The following is a 16,399-nucleotide window of genomic DNA, read 5'->3' as shown; positions in this document are numbered from 1 at the left end:
CTTAACTTGCACTTTATCTGTAGATATGGTCTACTGGAATTATATAACAAAATATTAACATTTGTTTACCTTAAACCAAACCTGACAGCTCTACTGACATGAAAATCAATACTGAAATTTAATTCTATCTGCAATCTTTATGCAAACACTATTCATATTTGATTTACATAAACTTTGCCTTCCTTTATGTTTGTTACAGAAGCATATGGTATGGGCGATAAGGTAGTTGTAATCACTCAACATATTTTTGTTTATGAATAGCTTCAACTCAATCTGAAGTAAACTTCAGACTATGTATTTTAGCAGGCATGTATCCTTGACAAATCATTTAACTTCTCTTGAGTTTTTGTTTCCTTATCTGAGGGAAAATGTAGCAGGAGTATTTGCTTTAAAAGATTCTTGCACAGAATAAATAAGATATTCCCTGCAAAGCCTCCATCAGCTCCTGGCCCTGAGCAATACAGAGTGAAGCAACTGTTATTCCTACAAAATGTGAGAGGCCAGCGCCATATGCCCCAAGTAATGTATGCATGCCCCAAGTACATATGCCCCAAGTAGAGTATACGTGTCCCGAGTACACACGCCCCAAGTAAAGTATGTGTGCCCCGAGTACACATGCCCCAAATGTGCGTGCCCTGAATACACACGCCCCAAGTGAAGTGTAAGTGCACATGACATCAGCTTCCTTCACATGGGCCCTGTCTCCCTTATGTCGTGGACTAAGGTGGAGGCTACTGAGTACACCTGCTGAGGATTCTGTAAGAGAAGTCCAGGCACTGGCTGGGAATTATAATTTTCCCTATGTGATTTACCAGGTCTATCACAACTACAGAGTCCTGTAAGTTTTTAAGTGACACAAGTTATACATTTCTGCAGTTTGATCATTATGAAATCTGAGAGGACTATAGATTTCACAACTGAGAGAGCATGGTCAAATAAAGACGGATATTTAAAAGCACACAAGATGATCCTGTGCTCTTTATCCAGCAAAATCCTACATCTAGAAGAAATAAAAGCACAGGGAAGTGGAATGATTTGTCTGAAGTCTCACTGACTTGCTAAAGACCCAAAATGAGCATGAAAACATTCTAATTCCTGGTGAAGTAGTTCACACGCAATACGTAAGGATGTATCTTCTGACATCACTGTTTGCCTAGTATGAATTTATTACCAGGGATCTGTTAATCTACAAACCCACTGGTTTACTTTTATCAGTGCCCTAAAAAGCCCTTTAGCTGCAAGATCAAAGTTTGCACAGTGGAGAGGACGATGCAGTGAACTTCAAGACAGGGTTTTTGTCCTTTCGCCACTCCCCTCAACTGCACGATCGTAAGTCACGTTTCCTTCTTGTGACAGTTTCCTTTTCTCTGCTGCTTAAGTCTCTGAACTTTCCCTCCTCATTGCTCTTAACCCATCTAGAGGTATTGTCCTCCTGTATACTCCGGAGATGGGCTTCGGGGCACTCTATGAATCCCAAAAACCTGCAATTGTTCGAGTCCATTCTATAAATTACTACTATGAAACTCAATGGGAACATTGTGTGAGTGGTTGTTACAGCCCACTGCTTAAGGAATGACAAGAAATAGGTATGTTTGGTACAGGTGCATATTTTTCTTTGTGTGTATGTGCATTTTTGTTGTATGTGTTTGTATATATGTGCATTCAAGCTTGTGCAGGTGGGTGTGTGCGTGCTCAGATGTGCATGCACGTGGAGCATAGAGGTCAACATTATTTTTTTGAGAAAGTGTCTCTCACTGAACATAGAACAGTACTGGGATTACAGACTGCAAACTCAGCTCTTTTCTATGGGCTCTGGGGATTGATAATTTCTCATGCTTAAGAAGCAAGCACTTTACCAGCTGAGCAATCTCCCCTGCTCCAAGTCACCATTATTTTCCCTGAGTACTTCTGGTCTGTGATGAGTTTTGTTCACAGATTCAGAACTCATGGATACGAAGGACCAACTATAATGATGCCCCTCTTCCTACCCATGGCTGTTAGACTTTGGCTAGCATCCCAAAGTTCCTATTGTTTGCCTCCATGAAGGCACTGAAGAGAAGTTAAGTAAAATAAGCCCCTGTTCTGTCGGAATAGAAAAGGTCAAAGAAAGGAAGAAAGGAGCAGCTAGGAAAGACAGCTGCAGTAGGAGCTATGGGGTGAGAGGTGAAGTCAGAGGAGGCCGGTGAGATGCACGTTCCCTGGTGAGTGGGGACCTCAACCACAATCTGGAGCTCAAGCTAGGGAAGCTCATGTTGAGGGCAGAATAGTACCAAGGGTACTGGCTCGGATGGGGGTGAAACTAGAAAGAACCAGGCTCCCCGCCTTCCTTGGGGTATGACTTTCTGGGTGCCTCGGCTTCCTCATCAGTTGTAACCCTCATAAGGTCTGGGTTCCCTTTCAGGCTGGTGTGACCAAACATTGAGATTGTGCATGCTGATGTTAGCGGGACTCTTGGCATTAACTTGTTAAAGTAATGGTGGGGAGTATTACTAGTTTGCTTTCACCAAACTTGTCGTATTCTTCCTTTCTTCCAGAGACAAGGACATATTTTAAACTGATACCACATTTTGCTGTTGTTGCTATTATTATTATTATTGAGAGAGAGGGTTTCTCTGTATAGCCCTGGCCATTCTGGAACTTTCTCTGTAGACCAGACTAGCCTCAAACTCAGAGATTCATCTGCCTTTGCCTCCTGAGTGCTGGGATTAAAAAAGCCTGTGCCACCACCAACTGGCTAGACTTTGTTATTTTTTAAAAGTGTGTGTGTGTGTGTTATTGCTTGTATTTATGTGCACTGTATTTGTGCAAATATCCACAGAGAAGATAGTATCAGATCCCCTGGAACTGAATTACTGGCAGCTGTAAGCTGGCATGTGGGTTCTGGTAACTTAACCTGGGTTCTCCACAAGAGCAGCAAGAACTCTTAGCAACTGGACTATCTCTCTAGCTCCTAAAAGTATTTAATAACACTCAAGTAGTTGAAGCACTGTGAGTTAAAAAGAAAGAAAACAGAAATGGGGAAAGGCCAGCAAGATGACTCAACAGGTAAAGTGCTTGCCACTTGTCTTTTTTTCTTTTCTAGAGTTATCTGAGAGGAGGCGGGAACCACATTTGAGAAAATGCCTCCTGAATAAGTTTGGCATAGACAAGCTTGTGGGTCATTTTCTTAGCTACTGATTGATGTGCTGCCAGTCCTGGAAAGGAGGCCTCAGGCTATGTGAGAAAGCAGGAAGAAAGAGGAGGAGCAGACCAGTAAACAGGGTTCCTTCAAGTCTTCTGCTTCAGGTCCTGCCTCCAAGGTCCTGCCCTGCGTTCTTGTCCTAACTTCCCTCAGTCATGGAATGTGGTCTGAGTTTAAACACTTTCCTTTCCAAGTTGCTTTCATCACAGAGACAGAATGCTTATAAGTGTCCCATAATGCACAGGGTGGTTCATTACAGCAAAGAATTTTCCAAGTGCCAGCCAGGGCTGAGGTCAAGTCCTGCCCTAGATGTAACCTGCTCACTTCTTATTTTTCAACAATCATCAAGAAACAAGAATCACCAAGAATGCTTCTTCATTTACCTACAAAAGCATTTCCTTTGGACATTTTACCATCTCCTTTGGAAAAGAAAGTTTTCTAGAGTTTTTGGTACAATCATTCAAATGGTCTTGTTAAAATAATGGAGTGTGTGTGTGTGTGTGTGTGTGTGTGTGTGTGTGTTGGTACAGGAATCTGTGCATGCAGTTTCCTACTCTATCACTATCTACTTTATTCCTTTGAGACTGGGTAAATGGCTTTGCTTCATCTTGGCTTAAGGTCAGAGAGTCAAAACTATCCTTACTCTTCCAAGGTTAAAGTCATAAGACCTAAAGGTCTAAGGCATGACTACTATAGAATGTTTGGTCTTAGTCGTGGATGTCTTATCTAAATAACAAGAGACTTGGTCTGAAGTGTGGTTACTCTTAGCCCTCAAGACCAAATAATGACGGATTTAGTCTAAGGCTTGGTTACCAAATGGTTGGAAAATTAAGGGAGAAAGATCTGTTTCTTCCTTGTATCTTTTTTTTTTCTTTTTTGGTTTTTTGAGACAGGGTTTCTCTGTATTGTTTTGGAGGCTGTCCTGGAACTCGATTGGTAGACCAGGCTTGGTCTTGAACTCACAGAGATCCACCTGCCTCTGCCTCCCGAGTGCTGGGATTAAAAGCGTGGGCCACCAACACCCGGCCTTCCTTGTATCTTAATAAAGAAGTCTTTTGCTATTTTCCCCTTTTTGATTGGGGTATTTAAGAATGTTGGAGAATAAATTTGGGGTGTTCAGTATTCACTGGATTGCCTTTCTGACTATTCTGAGTCTCTCTTTTCCTTAGTATCTTTACCTGTGTTTTCTCAATCCACATTCCGCCTCTCAGGTACAAACCGGGCAAGTTGGCTGGATCCGACTGAAGCCCCACTGAGAATTGTTACTACAGACTGGCACTGCAATGTGGGGTTAGTACAGATGGCAACTACAGTATCCCCTTGAGCCTGGAGATAGCAGTTTAGCAGCCTCGGTGGTCCTCTAGTCTATATTGCCCACAGTGCTGGCGCTACAGGTGGATATGCCTGGCTTTTACATGGTTTTAGGACTCAAACTCAGGTCACCGTGTTCACACAGCATACACTCTTATTCCCCGAGTCATCTCTCCACCTCAGAAAAAATCATTTTAGTAACACATGGATAACATGATTGTGCTGTAAAGGAACTCAGGGTCTTGCACTTGCTAAGTCAGCGCTCTACGGATGAACTGTTCTCCCAGCTATAGTGTGATTTTCATTACATTCACCCCCAAGGGCATTCACTTGCCCCTAGTTTGAGCTCATTTTCCCCCCCGGAAAGTGGAGAAGCTTTGACAGCCCTGGAGAGTCTCCATCACCAAAAGATGCAAATGGCCAGCCTTGGGTAGGAAGGAGCCAGTTCACTTTGAGCTCCCTAAGTTTTTCTAACACTTTGGCCAGAGCTGGGTCAGTACCAGGCTAGCTCACAGGTGTCTGAGTGTTTGTGTTTTTTTTTAATGAAAATTAGCTTCAAGTAGCTTTTCTAAGTGGCAGTATTAATAAGTCTCATCCCTCAGTCATTGCTGTCTGTCTTGTAGAAACAACACAGTCGGTTAGGCTCTGGGGTGAGACTGCCTGGGTTTCAGTCTGGTTCTGTTACTTGTTTCTATGTGACATCACACATTTCTCACCATCTGAGTGCCTCCCATCCCATTACTGGTGAAATGGGAAGACAGAGCGCCTGTCTCAGAGCTACAGTCAGGATCCAGTCTGTTCCCCAATGTAGAGCCCTTACACCCCAGCTTCCTAAACAGTGTGTGTCGGCCCTTTACACAGTCCCAGACCTGGATGTGAGGTCATGAAAATTGGCAACAGTTAAAGTTTTCCGGATGCTGGAAGACGGAAAATTCAAAATCAAGTTTGCAATGACTCGGTGTCGTTTCTCCCAGCGCCCACCCATACTGCATCATGACTTTACTGCAGCCTTGCCTCTGGAAACGCCACACAGGGAGCCAACAACACTACCTACAACACCCTGACTTGATTGGAACCTATGGTGCATCATACATCAGACTGATTTCATTATCCAGGCTTTCACTTCTTCTAGAAACATAATCATCTCATTAGAGAAAGCAAAGGCTTTTAATATTTTCCTACCATAATTTCTCAGCACATAAGGTATAACATAGGATTGTATTCTGTATACTTAGATTTTAAACTTGCTATTTGAATTATTTGCATGAATTTCACAGAAAGGATCCAATGAGTTTCAGCTTGGAATTGGGACAGAATTTCCAACAATTGCAGCTGTGGTGTTAAACATACTTAATGCAAAGCAATGCTCCTAGGGTCAATGATTATAAAATCCAAATATTGATCAATTCTGAAAATTGAAGATGCTCTACAGCTGATCGAATCAAATATTCAGTTAAGATTGAATTATTTATACAAAAAAGCACATTTGTCTCATTCCTATGCAAATATGCTTTTAAAAAATAAATAGCAAAATTATATGTGTACCAAAAATTGAAATTATTTTATGGTTTTATGTCTACAAATGTTTGATCTGTACACACATATTTTATGTCCTTCAGGGTTGTGTGAAAATGGGAAAAAATGTAAACAGCCCTGACTTAGAACAGTGTCGGCTGTCACTCTTCTGAGTCATTCTTATTTGCTTTGAGGGATAATTGACTAGACCATAGGACTCCCATACTCTCCTAAACTGTAGGTGTGATATGTACTAGGAGGAAAAACATGTTTCCACAGGGCTTGTGATGTGGTCACAGGCAAGGCTAGAAAGGTCAAGGCAGTAGTCACTTATGGTCAGTCCTGCCTCTTTGTAACCTCTTCCCCAGTACAATATTCTCAAGTCCCTAGCATTTTCCCCCAAGCATGCCACTATCTCTCCAAGGCTATCCTTGCTTTGCTTAGAGCTTTTATGCTACTATGCATAGCCATCTTTTAAACACCAATTTCCATTCAAATCACCTGAGAGTTTGTTTGAAGTGCAGCTTCCCAACCCTACCTCAAACCTCCTGCCTAAGGGCAGAGTCCAGGAATCTTTATGGAGGCACCGAGACTTAAACTCTAAGAACATGCCTGAGAGACCAGTCTGCAGAAGCTCTTCACTAGTTCTGACCAAATCATTTAACTGTCTCATTGTCCCATCTTCACTTGTAAAACAACTGTGAATGAGAAGCTATTTTGGCCTTCAGCGCTAGAAGAGAGAAGAAACCATTCCACTAAAGAAATCACTACACACCGAGAAGAGGTCTCTGTGCCTTCCTCACATTTCCTTCCTTTATTTAGTTGCAGCTTGATTATTAGCTTAATACCTTAAGATGCTATTAAATAAAAACAACAAAATAAATTTTAAGAATAAAATTGGAGAATTCACATTTACCAACTTTAAAACTTACTATAAAGCTACATTGATCAAAAACAGTATGACATAAGAACAGGCATTTAGAAGATGGGACAGAATTCATAGTCCAGAAATATATGTCTTGGCACAACTGATTTTTGACAAAAATACTAAGACATCCTACTTTTCTCAACAAATGGTGCTAAGAGAAATGAACAGACACATGCAAAATAGAATATTAAAAAATAAGCTCAAAGTGGCTTGCAGACTTAAGTGAATAGGTAAAAGTATAAAATTCTTAAGAGAAAACATACAGGTAAGTCTCTTTGCCTTGATCATACAATGCTTAGATGTGATACCCAAAGCACAGTCAAATAAAGTCAATAGTCAAACTTGAAGGGATCAGACCCTCACCCAGCCCCCTGCTTTGGGATGCATGACAGGCTGAAGAAAAGACCTAGTAAGATGTAGCCTCTGATTCAGCACATGTTGCTTAGTTTCCAGTCTTCTGACCTTGCAGTCATTAGGAGGTCAGATACGCTTCACATGGCAAGGAACCAATCAGAAGTTAGCTGGCGGGCTCTGGGAGTGCTTTACTGGGCTTTATGGCAAAAGGGGCATAACAGTGGTATGCAGAGCATAGCAACTGCCCTGGGAGGGCCATAACAACCAGTTGACCAATCACACAAGACAGGTTGCCCAAGCCTGGAAGTGTACTAATCCTGAGACTGTTGCACACCCCTAGACACTCCCTCTTGTACACCTCCAATAAATTTCCCACCATATAGTTCTTCTCACTTCACCTACCATGATGAACAGACGCAGGGCCCGAGTTAAGGAAGTTAACTCATTAAACAATAAAAAATTTCTTTGCTTTTACATCAGAATGGGTGTCTTGGTGATTTGGGGGTTCAGAATTTGGGCACAAGAAACTGAATTTTATCAAAATTAAAAATCTCTTCTACCTCAAAAGAAATCATGAAGAAAATAAAACTAACCAACAGAAGGAGGAAACTATTGCAAATCGTGTGTTGCTAGTCTAGATCTGTAAACTATAAATAATTGTCACTACTCAACAATAAAAGGGCAGCATATATTTTAAAAGGGCAAATGACTTGCATAGAGTTGTCTAAAGAAGACATACAAATGACTAGTAAGCATATAAAAGACGCTCAACCTTATTAGCTGAGAATGGATACAAGAGAAATTTCTCTATATCCCCTAGGTTAGATATTTTTAGGACAAGAACTTGCTTTGGTGAGGATGTGGAGAAAATGGAGCTCTCTCGCGGTGATAATAGAGTTCCAAAATGGTTCAGTCTTGTGGAAAGCAGGTTGCCAGGTCACTCAAAAAGTTAAACTGTATGATTTTAAGAAGTTCCCTGAGGAGTTCAAGAGGCTGCTTACTGGCTTGCTCACTTATAGAGCCTAGGCTTTCTTATAGAACCTAGGGTCCCCAGCCCAGGAGGGGCACCACCCACTATTGACTGCACCCTCCTCCATCAATCACTCATTAAGAAAATGCCTTACAGCTGGATGTAATGGAGGCATTTTCTCAATTGAGGTCCCCTTTTTTCAGATGACTTTAGTTTGTGTCAAACTGATGTGAGACTAGCCAGCACAGTATGTATGTATGTGTGTATGTATGTATGTATATATATGTAATAATAATTAAAGAAGTCATGAATTTGAGAGTGAGAGGGTGTGGGAAAGAGTTGGTAGGGAGAGAGGGAGAGGCAGAAATGATGCACGTACAGTACTCATGTAGAAAATTTTCAAAAAAATTTAAAGAAAAATATAAAAGAAGTTGAGTGAAGTTATACATTTCTAGGAAACACAGTATACTTGAATGTTCACAATGACATGAATTCTATTAGTCAAATGGTTATAACTTAAATGTCTGTCAGGTGATGGATGGGAAAACAATTGTGGTTCATGCAACAGATGCTCTGGATCCATGGGAAAGAGTGTGTGGGGATGAACCGTTGCTCTAAGTCAGCTGTTCTCAACGTATGGGTTACGACCCCTTTGAGGGTCAAATGACCTTTTACAAGGGTTGTGTATCAGATGTTCTGCATATCTTATATTTATATTATGATTCAATACAGCAACAAAATTAAGTGATGAAGTAGCAACAAAATAATTTTACAGTTGGGGGGGTCACCACTGTCCTAAGTGTCTGAAGCCAAACATAAATGACCACATACTGTGAGATTCCGGTTATCTTCCAGCACTGATGGGAGATTATTGAATTTGGGAATTCCTCTTTTTGTTCCCACACAGGGCTATGTTTGATCGCACAATCTTGTGAATACTGGGCAAGTCCTCTACCACTGAGCTGTATACCCAGCTGTCTGGGAATGTCTCTGCTGGTGAGAAGGGTATGGTCAGTATGGATACCATTCCTAGCAGAGATGGATGTATTAGGTTATGTCCTCAAGACATGAGGCAGGGATTTACCTGCCTTCTCCACACCCTCTGCTGATTGAGGTTCTTTTTGTGAGATGCTGTGCTATGCCGGTTAAATGCCAGACTCAGGCTTACACCACATGGGTCCATCTCTTATCTCTACCGTTCACTGGCTTTGCATTCTTGTTACATAATCTCTTCCTTTCTGTATGAAGTACATTTAGCTACACTTTCTACTTAATAGATTTATTTTAAGTTTTCAACAAAGTACCCACATAGATGGATTTATACTGTGCTTGGTAGAACAAATAATAATACTAAGTATTAATCACCAAGGTTGAGGTTACTGTTTCTCTATGACTGTTATTTATGTTATAGATAAGAAAATGAACTGCTCACTCTTGGCATTTCTGTTCATCATTGAAAATTACTTGAGAAAAGTGCAATGATGTTCATCTATATCGGTCTATATATAAAATGTCATAGTGAAGCCCCACACACTAATTATAAAGTACATTAGAGAACTAGTAAGTTGGGCTTTCAACCTAGGGTGTGAGCCACTTGAACTTGGAGCATTATGTCTGGCAGGGAACAAGGATAGTGTGTTGACAGATTGGGGTTCCTGGTCCTGCTAAGCTGTGGATGAAAGGCACAGCCATAGCAAGTTCACTGAAATTACAAATGTCACTCTGTGAAGCCCCTGCAGGATAGTCCTGCCTTAAAGATGCCATCTCATGGACTTTAGGAGGAGATGCTCCAAAGGCAGGGTCACACAGTGAAAGCTGCTGGTCTGATCTCCAGAGCTGTGTTTTCCACCTGGCGTCACACCCCTTTCTAAAATGCTTCAGACTTCCTCCTGCTCCTGGGGTGAAGCTGAAATGATGCTGGGATCCTAGTGTGCCTCTGATCGGCTCTTGTCTGTCTTTCAGCTTCCTATGCAACCCTCCCTTGGCTTACTGTGCTTTCATCCAGGAGCTGGCAAACCACAGGCAAATTTTTTTAATCAGGACATAGCACGCCCATAATGTTGATGTATCTCAGGTGGTTGCTTTCACTCTGCAATGGTAGAGCTAGGCCATACAGACAGAAACATTTAATGAAACCTGGGAAATGAAGTCTGGTTGAGTGTCCAAGAAGGAATGACTTTGTTCATCAGCTAAGAAATTTTGCCGTAAAATAAAAGCTATGTGTTTGGGGGTGGGGGCATGGAAGCCCCCAATGCCTTATCTGTCCTGGCTATCATATGCCCATGCCCATCAAAGATCCTGCAGGGCTTATGGCTTTGACGCACACACTTTGCTGAAGGTGACTTTTGTGTTTTTGATTGCTCTTATATTGCAGACATTGTCCTACCACAGTGCTTTAAGAATATGCAGTAGAAAGCTGATGACTCCCAACCATTTGACCTTGTACCCAATCCACTTCTTAACCATAAGTAATGGTGATAATTGCAGCTGATATGTGCTACTCACATGTAGCACTGCCCTTTCAAATGTTCTCCAAGAAGGGAAGCATATGTCATCTGTGTTATAGATGGGAAAACTTAGGAAAAGAGAAGGGATGTAATTGCCCAAGGTGTGCAATAATGAATAATGAGTGAGTGATCTAGAATTAAGCAGCAGCTCTGACAGCAGAGCACCAACTAATTTGCCTTAGTAATATGTTGGCTTCGTATGGTTAAGCTAGCACCTTATCGTTGGACACAAGGTTACAGTTTAGAGTGGGGTCTGACAAGCTGGAAAACCAGCATAGGACCGAACCAAGTCCCCTGAACATGGGTGTCAGTTAGGAGACCTGGGCAGTCTATGGGGGCCTCTGGCAGTGGAACAGTATTTATCCCTAGTGCACGAATGGACTTTGGGGGGCCCATTCCCTATTTTAGGGATACTCTCCCAGCCTAGATACATGGGGGAGGATCTAGGCCCTGTCCCAAACAATATGACAAACTTTGATGATTCCCCCAGGGAAGGCCTCACCCTCCCAGAGAGTAGATGTGGGGGGGTTGATGGGAGACATGGGAGGATGGGAGAGAGAGTGAACCGGGATTGATATGTAAAACAAGATTGTTTCCAATTTAAATAAAAATTTATAAAAAGAAAAAAAACGTTTACAGTTGATTAAATAGATGAGAGAACCCTCCTTTTCCAGACAAGTAAATTGAGGCATGAACAAGTCAAGCAATTTGCCAATGTTATGGAAACATTTGTAAAGCAGAAGACTATCAGGGATTGTGTCTTTGCCCTTCCGATTGCAAACAAGAGGTGAAAAGGAACTGTATGCAACTTTTTTTGCAAAGGAGCATCCATGATACTGGAACCTATTGAGTGTTAATTAGAACACCCTATCAAGGATGCTCTGGACTGCACATGTATTATATATGTCAATCACATACATACATACATGCTCTAAGAAAGAAATTCTTCTGAGAATTTAATGTCTTAAGGGAAGAAAAGGAAATATAATAATAATGGACATTGGAGACAATCTTCCTGTTACCCGAAGGACAGTTAAGCTGATGGTGGCAAGCTCCTTCCCATGCTGAGTCATCTCACTAGCCTTTGGTTTCCAACACTACTTAGGGGTCCACAGTCAGCAGTCACCACCAGCTGTGTGTGCCTTGACTCATTAGTCAGCTTGCTTTCACAAAGATGTGGGGAGGTGTGATGGTTAGTGCTAATGGTCAAGCTGACGGGAACTGGATCACTTTGGGGAGGGTCGCTGGGCTAGCCTGTGGGGGATTATCTTGGTGACATCAATAGACATGGGGAGACCTGTCTTAATTGTGGATAAGACCATTCCCTGGGCAGGGGATCTTGGACTGTCCAAGTGAAGAATGGGAACTGAACACTGTATACATTCATCATCATTCTCTGCTCCTGATTGTGGTTGTGTTGACTTCCCCACTGTGATAGACTACCTGGAAATGTGAGCCAAAACAAGCCCTTCCAAGTTGCTTTTGCCAGGCTATTTTGTCACAGCGACTAGAAAAGAAACTAAGACACACACAGAGAGGAGGAGAGAACATTTGATCTCCCTGTGTTTTTATAAAGTGTGCTGTTTGGTCCCTTCAGGAAAGAAGAGGGGAAAACATGGTTTAGGATGAGTGTGTCGGAACCTGGCAGGAAATACAGCTTACGAGATTGTAGGGGGCAGAGTGAAGCCAAATCCATGCCCAGGTCTGCCATTTGTAACTGCTTTGCAACAGGGCTTAGGACCCTCCAGGGAAAGACTGGAGTCCTCTTCACCCACACATTGCAAGTCATTGTTACAAAGAGCACACTGTGGAGAAGATCCAAAGTGATGGTGAATTCCAGTAAGAACGGCTGACATCAACAGAGGATGGGATGGAAGTCTCCAGGCTGAGACTAGAGCTCGTCTGGACCCAGCTACCCTGGGAGCATTTGATCAAGGGTTGACTCTGCAGCCTTGGGAAAGGGTGTGTATGATTTAGAAGAATAATGGGTTATATGAAGCAATGACACTTCAGGGTTCACACAGCTCTTCAGTGGTATGCTCAGAGTGGCCTTCAGGAATGAGACTTAGCTTTGAGTAACAGCTGGAATCAGCAAAGACAAGTGGAGTAGGGTTGAAACACTGGAGTAGGGGTGGGAACATTTAAGGAAGGCCTGCCATGAGGCACCAGAGCACCCGGGACTGAGCGCACGCGCCTCCTGAGGGCAGCACCATATGCTCTGTCTCACTCTGCTGAGCAGGGAGGTGATGAGGGGCTCTAGCTTAGACACTCAGGAGGCATTCTGAATTCACCAGCTCAGGTCCTGCAGGACTTCCTGGTAGCAGCAGCTGTGGTGACATCAAGGATGGGGACAGATGTCTAGTCATGAGTTCTGTCTTAGTGCAAGCATGGGAGCCTGGGCCCATGGACTCCTGCTTTGGCGAGGACATCCAAGGGAATTATTTCTGGCCACATGTTAGCACCGCTGGGCATTTCCAGAAATACTTAAGGGAAAAGAATTCATTAAAGGACGAGGTGACGCAGGGACACACATAACTGGTGAAGTGCGAGGTGTTTGGGAAGAGATGATGTAAACTGCTCTGGCCAGAGGTTATTAAAAGCATATGATTCTCCTTGGGTTCAATGCTTTGCTTTAAGTAACTGTGCTTCTGTGGCTACTAGTCATAACAATTCCAAGGGTTTGTCCTGAAAGAACTTCATTTTTCTTAGAGTCATGAAACACCACAGCTAGTGTTCACTGTGGACAGTTTGGAGGCTCCTGCTCTGGGGAGCATCCCCAGCTGTCGTCACCTGACTGTGGCATCTCTTGTGCGTATTTAGTCTTCTCTCCTTCCTCCCATGTGAGCTGTAATGGCAGACGTGCGATATGGAAATTCATTAAAGACGACAAATGACTGACAGTAGCCGGGTTTAGTTTCTGTTGGAGGAGGAGACGTTGGGTCCACCGGGCCTTAGCAGAAAGATTAATTGTGAAAGGCCACTGAAGGGTGACAGGGAGCTTCCTGGAATCTGTTAACAATGTAACTCGAAGGTGGCACAAATGACTCATGCCATTATTAATAAGCCTTGAGCCGTTTGGCCTCCAGATCACAGTTTCATTCAACACACACTTTGGAGACAGACAGTGGGGAAACCATCCCCGCTGACACAGCAGACACGTGGAGGACGGGAGATCCTCGTGTGCCGTTTCTCATGCAGGAACTGGTGAGCCAGCAGGAAATGTACATACCATCTCAGTTAGCTTGTGCAGGCTGAATAAAGCCCCTGATGAGTATCCTGGGATAACACATATCTGGCCAAAGACTTAAAGATCAACTAAATGATCTGATCTGAAAGCTTGTCTGCCTCCCTTTACCCCCTGTTCAGTCCCCTGGCCATCTGCCTTCCCTCTTTCCATCACTGGGCCTCTGCTGTTTGATGGAGATGCTTGAGGGTGCCAATGATACTCATGGAACCATGAAAATGGGCATTTAAAAAATTTAGGTATCAAGGGGATTTGCCAAAACTGGTTCCAGCATATCTCACAGAATCTTGTATCACTATGATTTTTAATTAGTTGGCATAATGGAAAAGAAAAACCTTATTTACAATGGGCCTAAAGAAGGTGAATGAATTGCTACAAGTTCTAAAAAGGGGGATAAGTAAAGTATAATTAACTGTAATTTCTATGAGCTAATTCAACTACTTGAACCTACTTTAGGATATCTGTGCTGTGAAAAGTATTTGACTGCTTGCTGTTTTTCAGCCCTATATTAAACAGCTCATATCTAGAGAGATCCATCCCGGGTATTAGGAAGGTGGTTTGCACTGACATGAAAAAGGCAGTCAACTACTTTGAAATCACATTTCAGCATATACAACTAATAAGTTTTTCATGATTTTTCAATGCCACAAAGTGAGAAAGGGGTAACCGAAACAAACTTACGAAAAGTTGAAACAAAACTAAACAGCAGCCCTGCAGCCCTGCCTCTCCTCCAGATGAGGACCCCCCACACACACACACAGGTAGACGACTCTCCTGGTTGCATATTCACCTGGGTACACTAAGCCTTGTCTCCAGTGGGAGCGATGCTGTGGCACTCTAAGTGGATACACCTGGGTACCAGTGGGAGAGATGCTGTGGCACTCTAAGTGGATACACCTGGGTACACTAAGCCTTGTCTCCAGTGGGAGGAGAGATGCTGTGGCACTCTAAGTGGATACACCTGGGTACCAGTGGGAGAGATGCTGTGGCACTCTAAGTGGTACCAGACATAAAAGTATCAGTGGCCCCCGCTTCAGCTGCGTTGCTGGTCCCAGTGTCTCACCTCTGCTTCAGTGCCTGCATCTTCAAACTTTCTCCGCCACTGCTCTCCTCTCAGCCTTGCACACCAAGTCCTTTGGGGTGCTTAAACATCCGCCTAGCCTGCTCTTTACTCAGAGCTCTGCTCAATAGTTCCTCCCCCCAAGAGCCCCCATCCCTCTCCGGGCCGCTCTACTTCTTTGTTATGATTTGGTTTTGTTCAGGTACTTTCCACCTCTCTCTCTCTCTCTCTCTCTCTCTCTCTCTCTCTCTCTCTCTCTCTCTCTCTCTCTCTCTCTCCCTCCCCCTCTCCCTCTCCCCCTCTCTCAAATGTGTTGATGTCCTGTCAGTCCTTGTTTCATTGGCTGCTTTCATTGCCTACAATAGCACCCAGGACATACTTGCTGAATAAATGAAACCGAAATACTCAGAGCAACACATTTCTTTTTAGATAAGCCCCCACAAAAAAGCCCTCTTCAGTTTAAACTCATCAAATTATCATCAAAAATCTTATGATAATTTTTTTCAGATGCTCTGACCTCTGTATGACCTTCATTAGAACTCACACCAACCAGCTGTAGAGTGGGACTCAAAGTACCACTTACCTCCCTCCCAGACACTGTAACGAAGCTGGACCTGAGATGTCTCCCTTGCCAGGAAGACTGCTGCTGGTCAGGCTGCAATGGGAACCCCGGGAGGGTGGGAGCTGGGCTGCTCTCCTCTCCATTCTTGCACAGAGTAGGCGCTCATGCACTGCTTATCAGAGTTCATATCTGCGGGACCCGCACTGCACCTGTCCCTGCACCAGTTGTCACGGAAGCCAGCCCCTCCACTGGGCTAACCGCTCTCAGAGCAAAGAACCAAATCTGGCTTCGATGTGACGCAGGCTGCTTTTTCTAGAAGAAGCTAAACTTGCACGGTGTTTGATGAGCAAGCTCCCACTGGTGTTTTCTTTCCTTTGAGTACAAAGCAGAGAATTTCATACAAAAGATCATTTCAGAGAGCAGGATTCTGTCTCCTGGGTCTTACTTTTTCATCAGAGACCCTGACTAATGCAGTGCCTCTCCCCTTTGGGTCAATTTCCTGGTTCTTTTCAGAGATAGTGATTCAGCAGATAATGCCTGAATCAGACCCAAATAGAAACCATCACTCTGGCTGGAGCCCAGAGCTGCATCACGCTCAGGAGGATCTGTAGAGTAGATAATGCACAGATGTCCACCCACCTCCTTCTTTCTTGTCCTAGCCCCTTCTTGACTAATCTTCTCCTCCACCCCCACTCATACCCCAGTGCTCCTCTGAGGCTCATAGACATTTTCTGGTCCTACAGGTCCTGAGAATACTGCTAATCCTC

At 43.3% G+C, this 16,399-nt stretch overlaps 1 protein-coding gene across 1 annotated transcript in view; it reads right to left on the bottom strand.

Moving 5' to 3' along the window:
- The window catches only part of Nr3c1 (nuclear receptor subfamily 3 group C member 1), a 117,341-nt gene extending 101,525 nt beyond the window's left edge, over window positions 1-15,816 (bottom strand). Inside the window, exon 1 of the mRNA XM_040741879.1 lies at window positions 15,654-15,816. The gene's annotated coding sequence lies outside the window, so the exon portion shown is untranslated. The remainder of the gene's footprint in view (window positions 1-15,653) is intronic.
- Between the last annotated feature and the right edge of the window lie 583 nt (window positions 15,817-16,399).

This window comes from Mesocricetus auratus, unplaced genomic scaffold (assembly GCF_017639785.1).
Source record: "Mesocricetus auratus isolate SY011 unplaced genomic scaffold, BCM_Maur_2.0 Super-Scaffold_6730, whole genome shotgun sequence".
NCBI lineage: Eukaryota > Metazoa > Chordata > Mammalia > Rodentia > Cricetidae > Mesocricetus > Mesocricetus auratus.
Note: the sequence above shows the minus strand (reverse complement) of the source record. Positions and strands in the feature narration are given on the sequence as shown.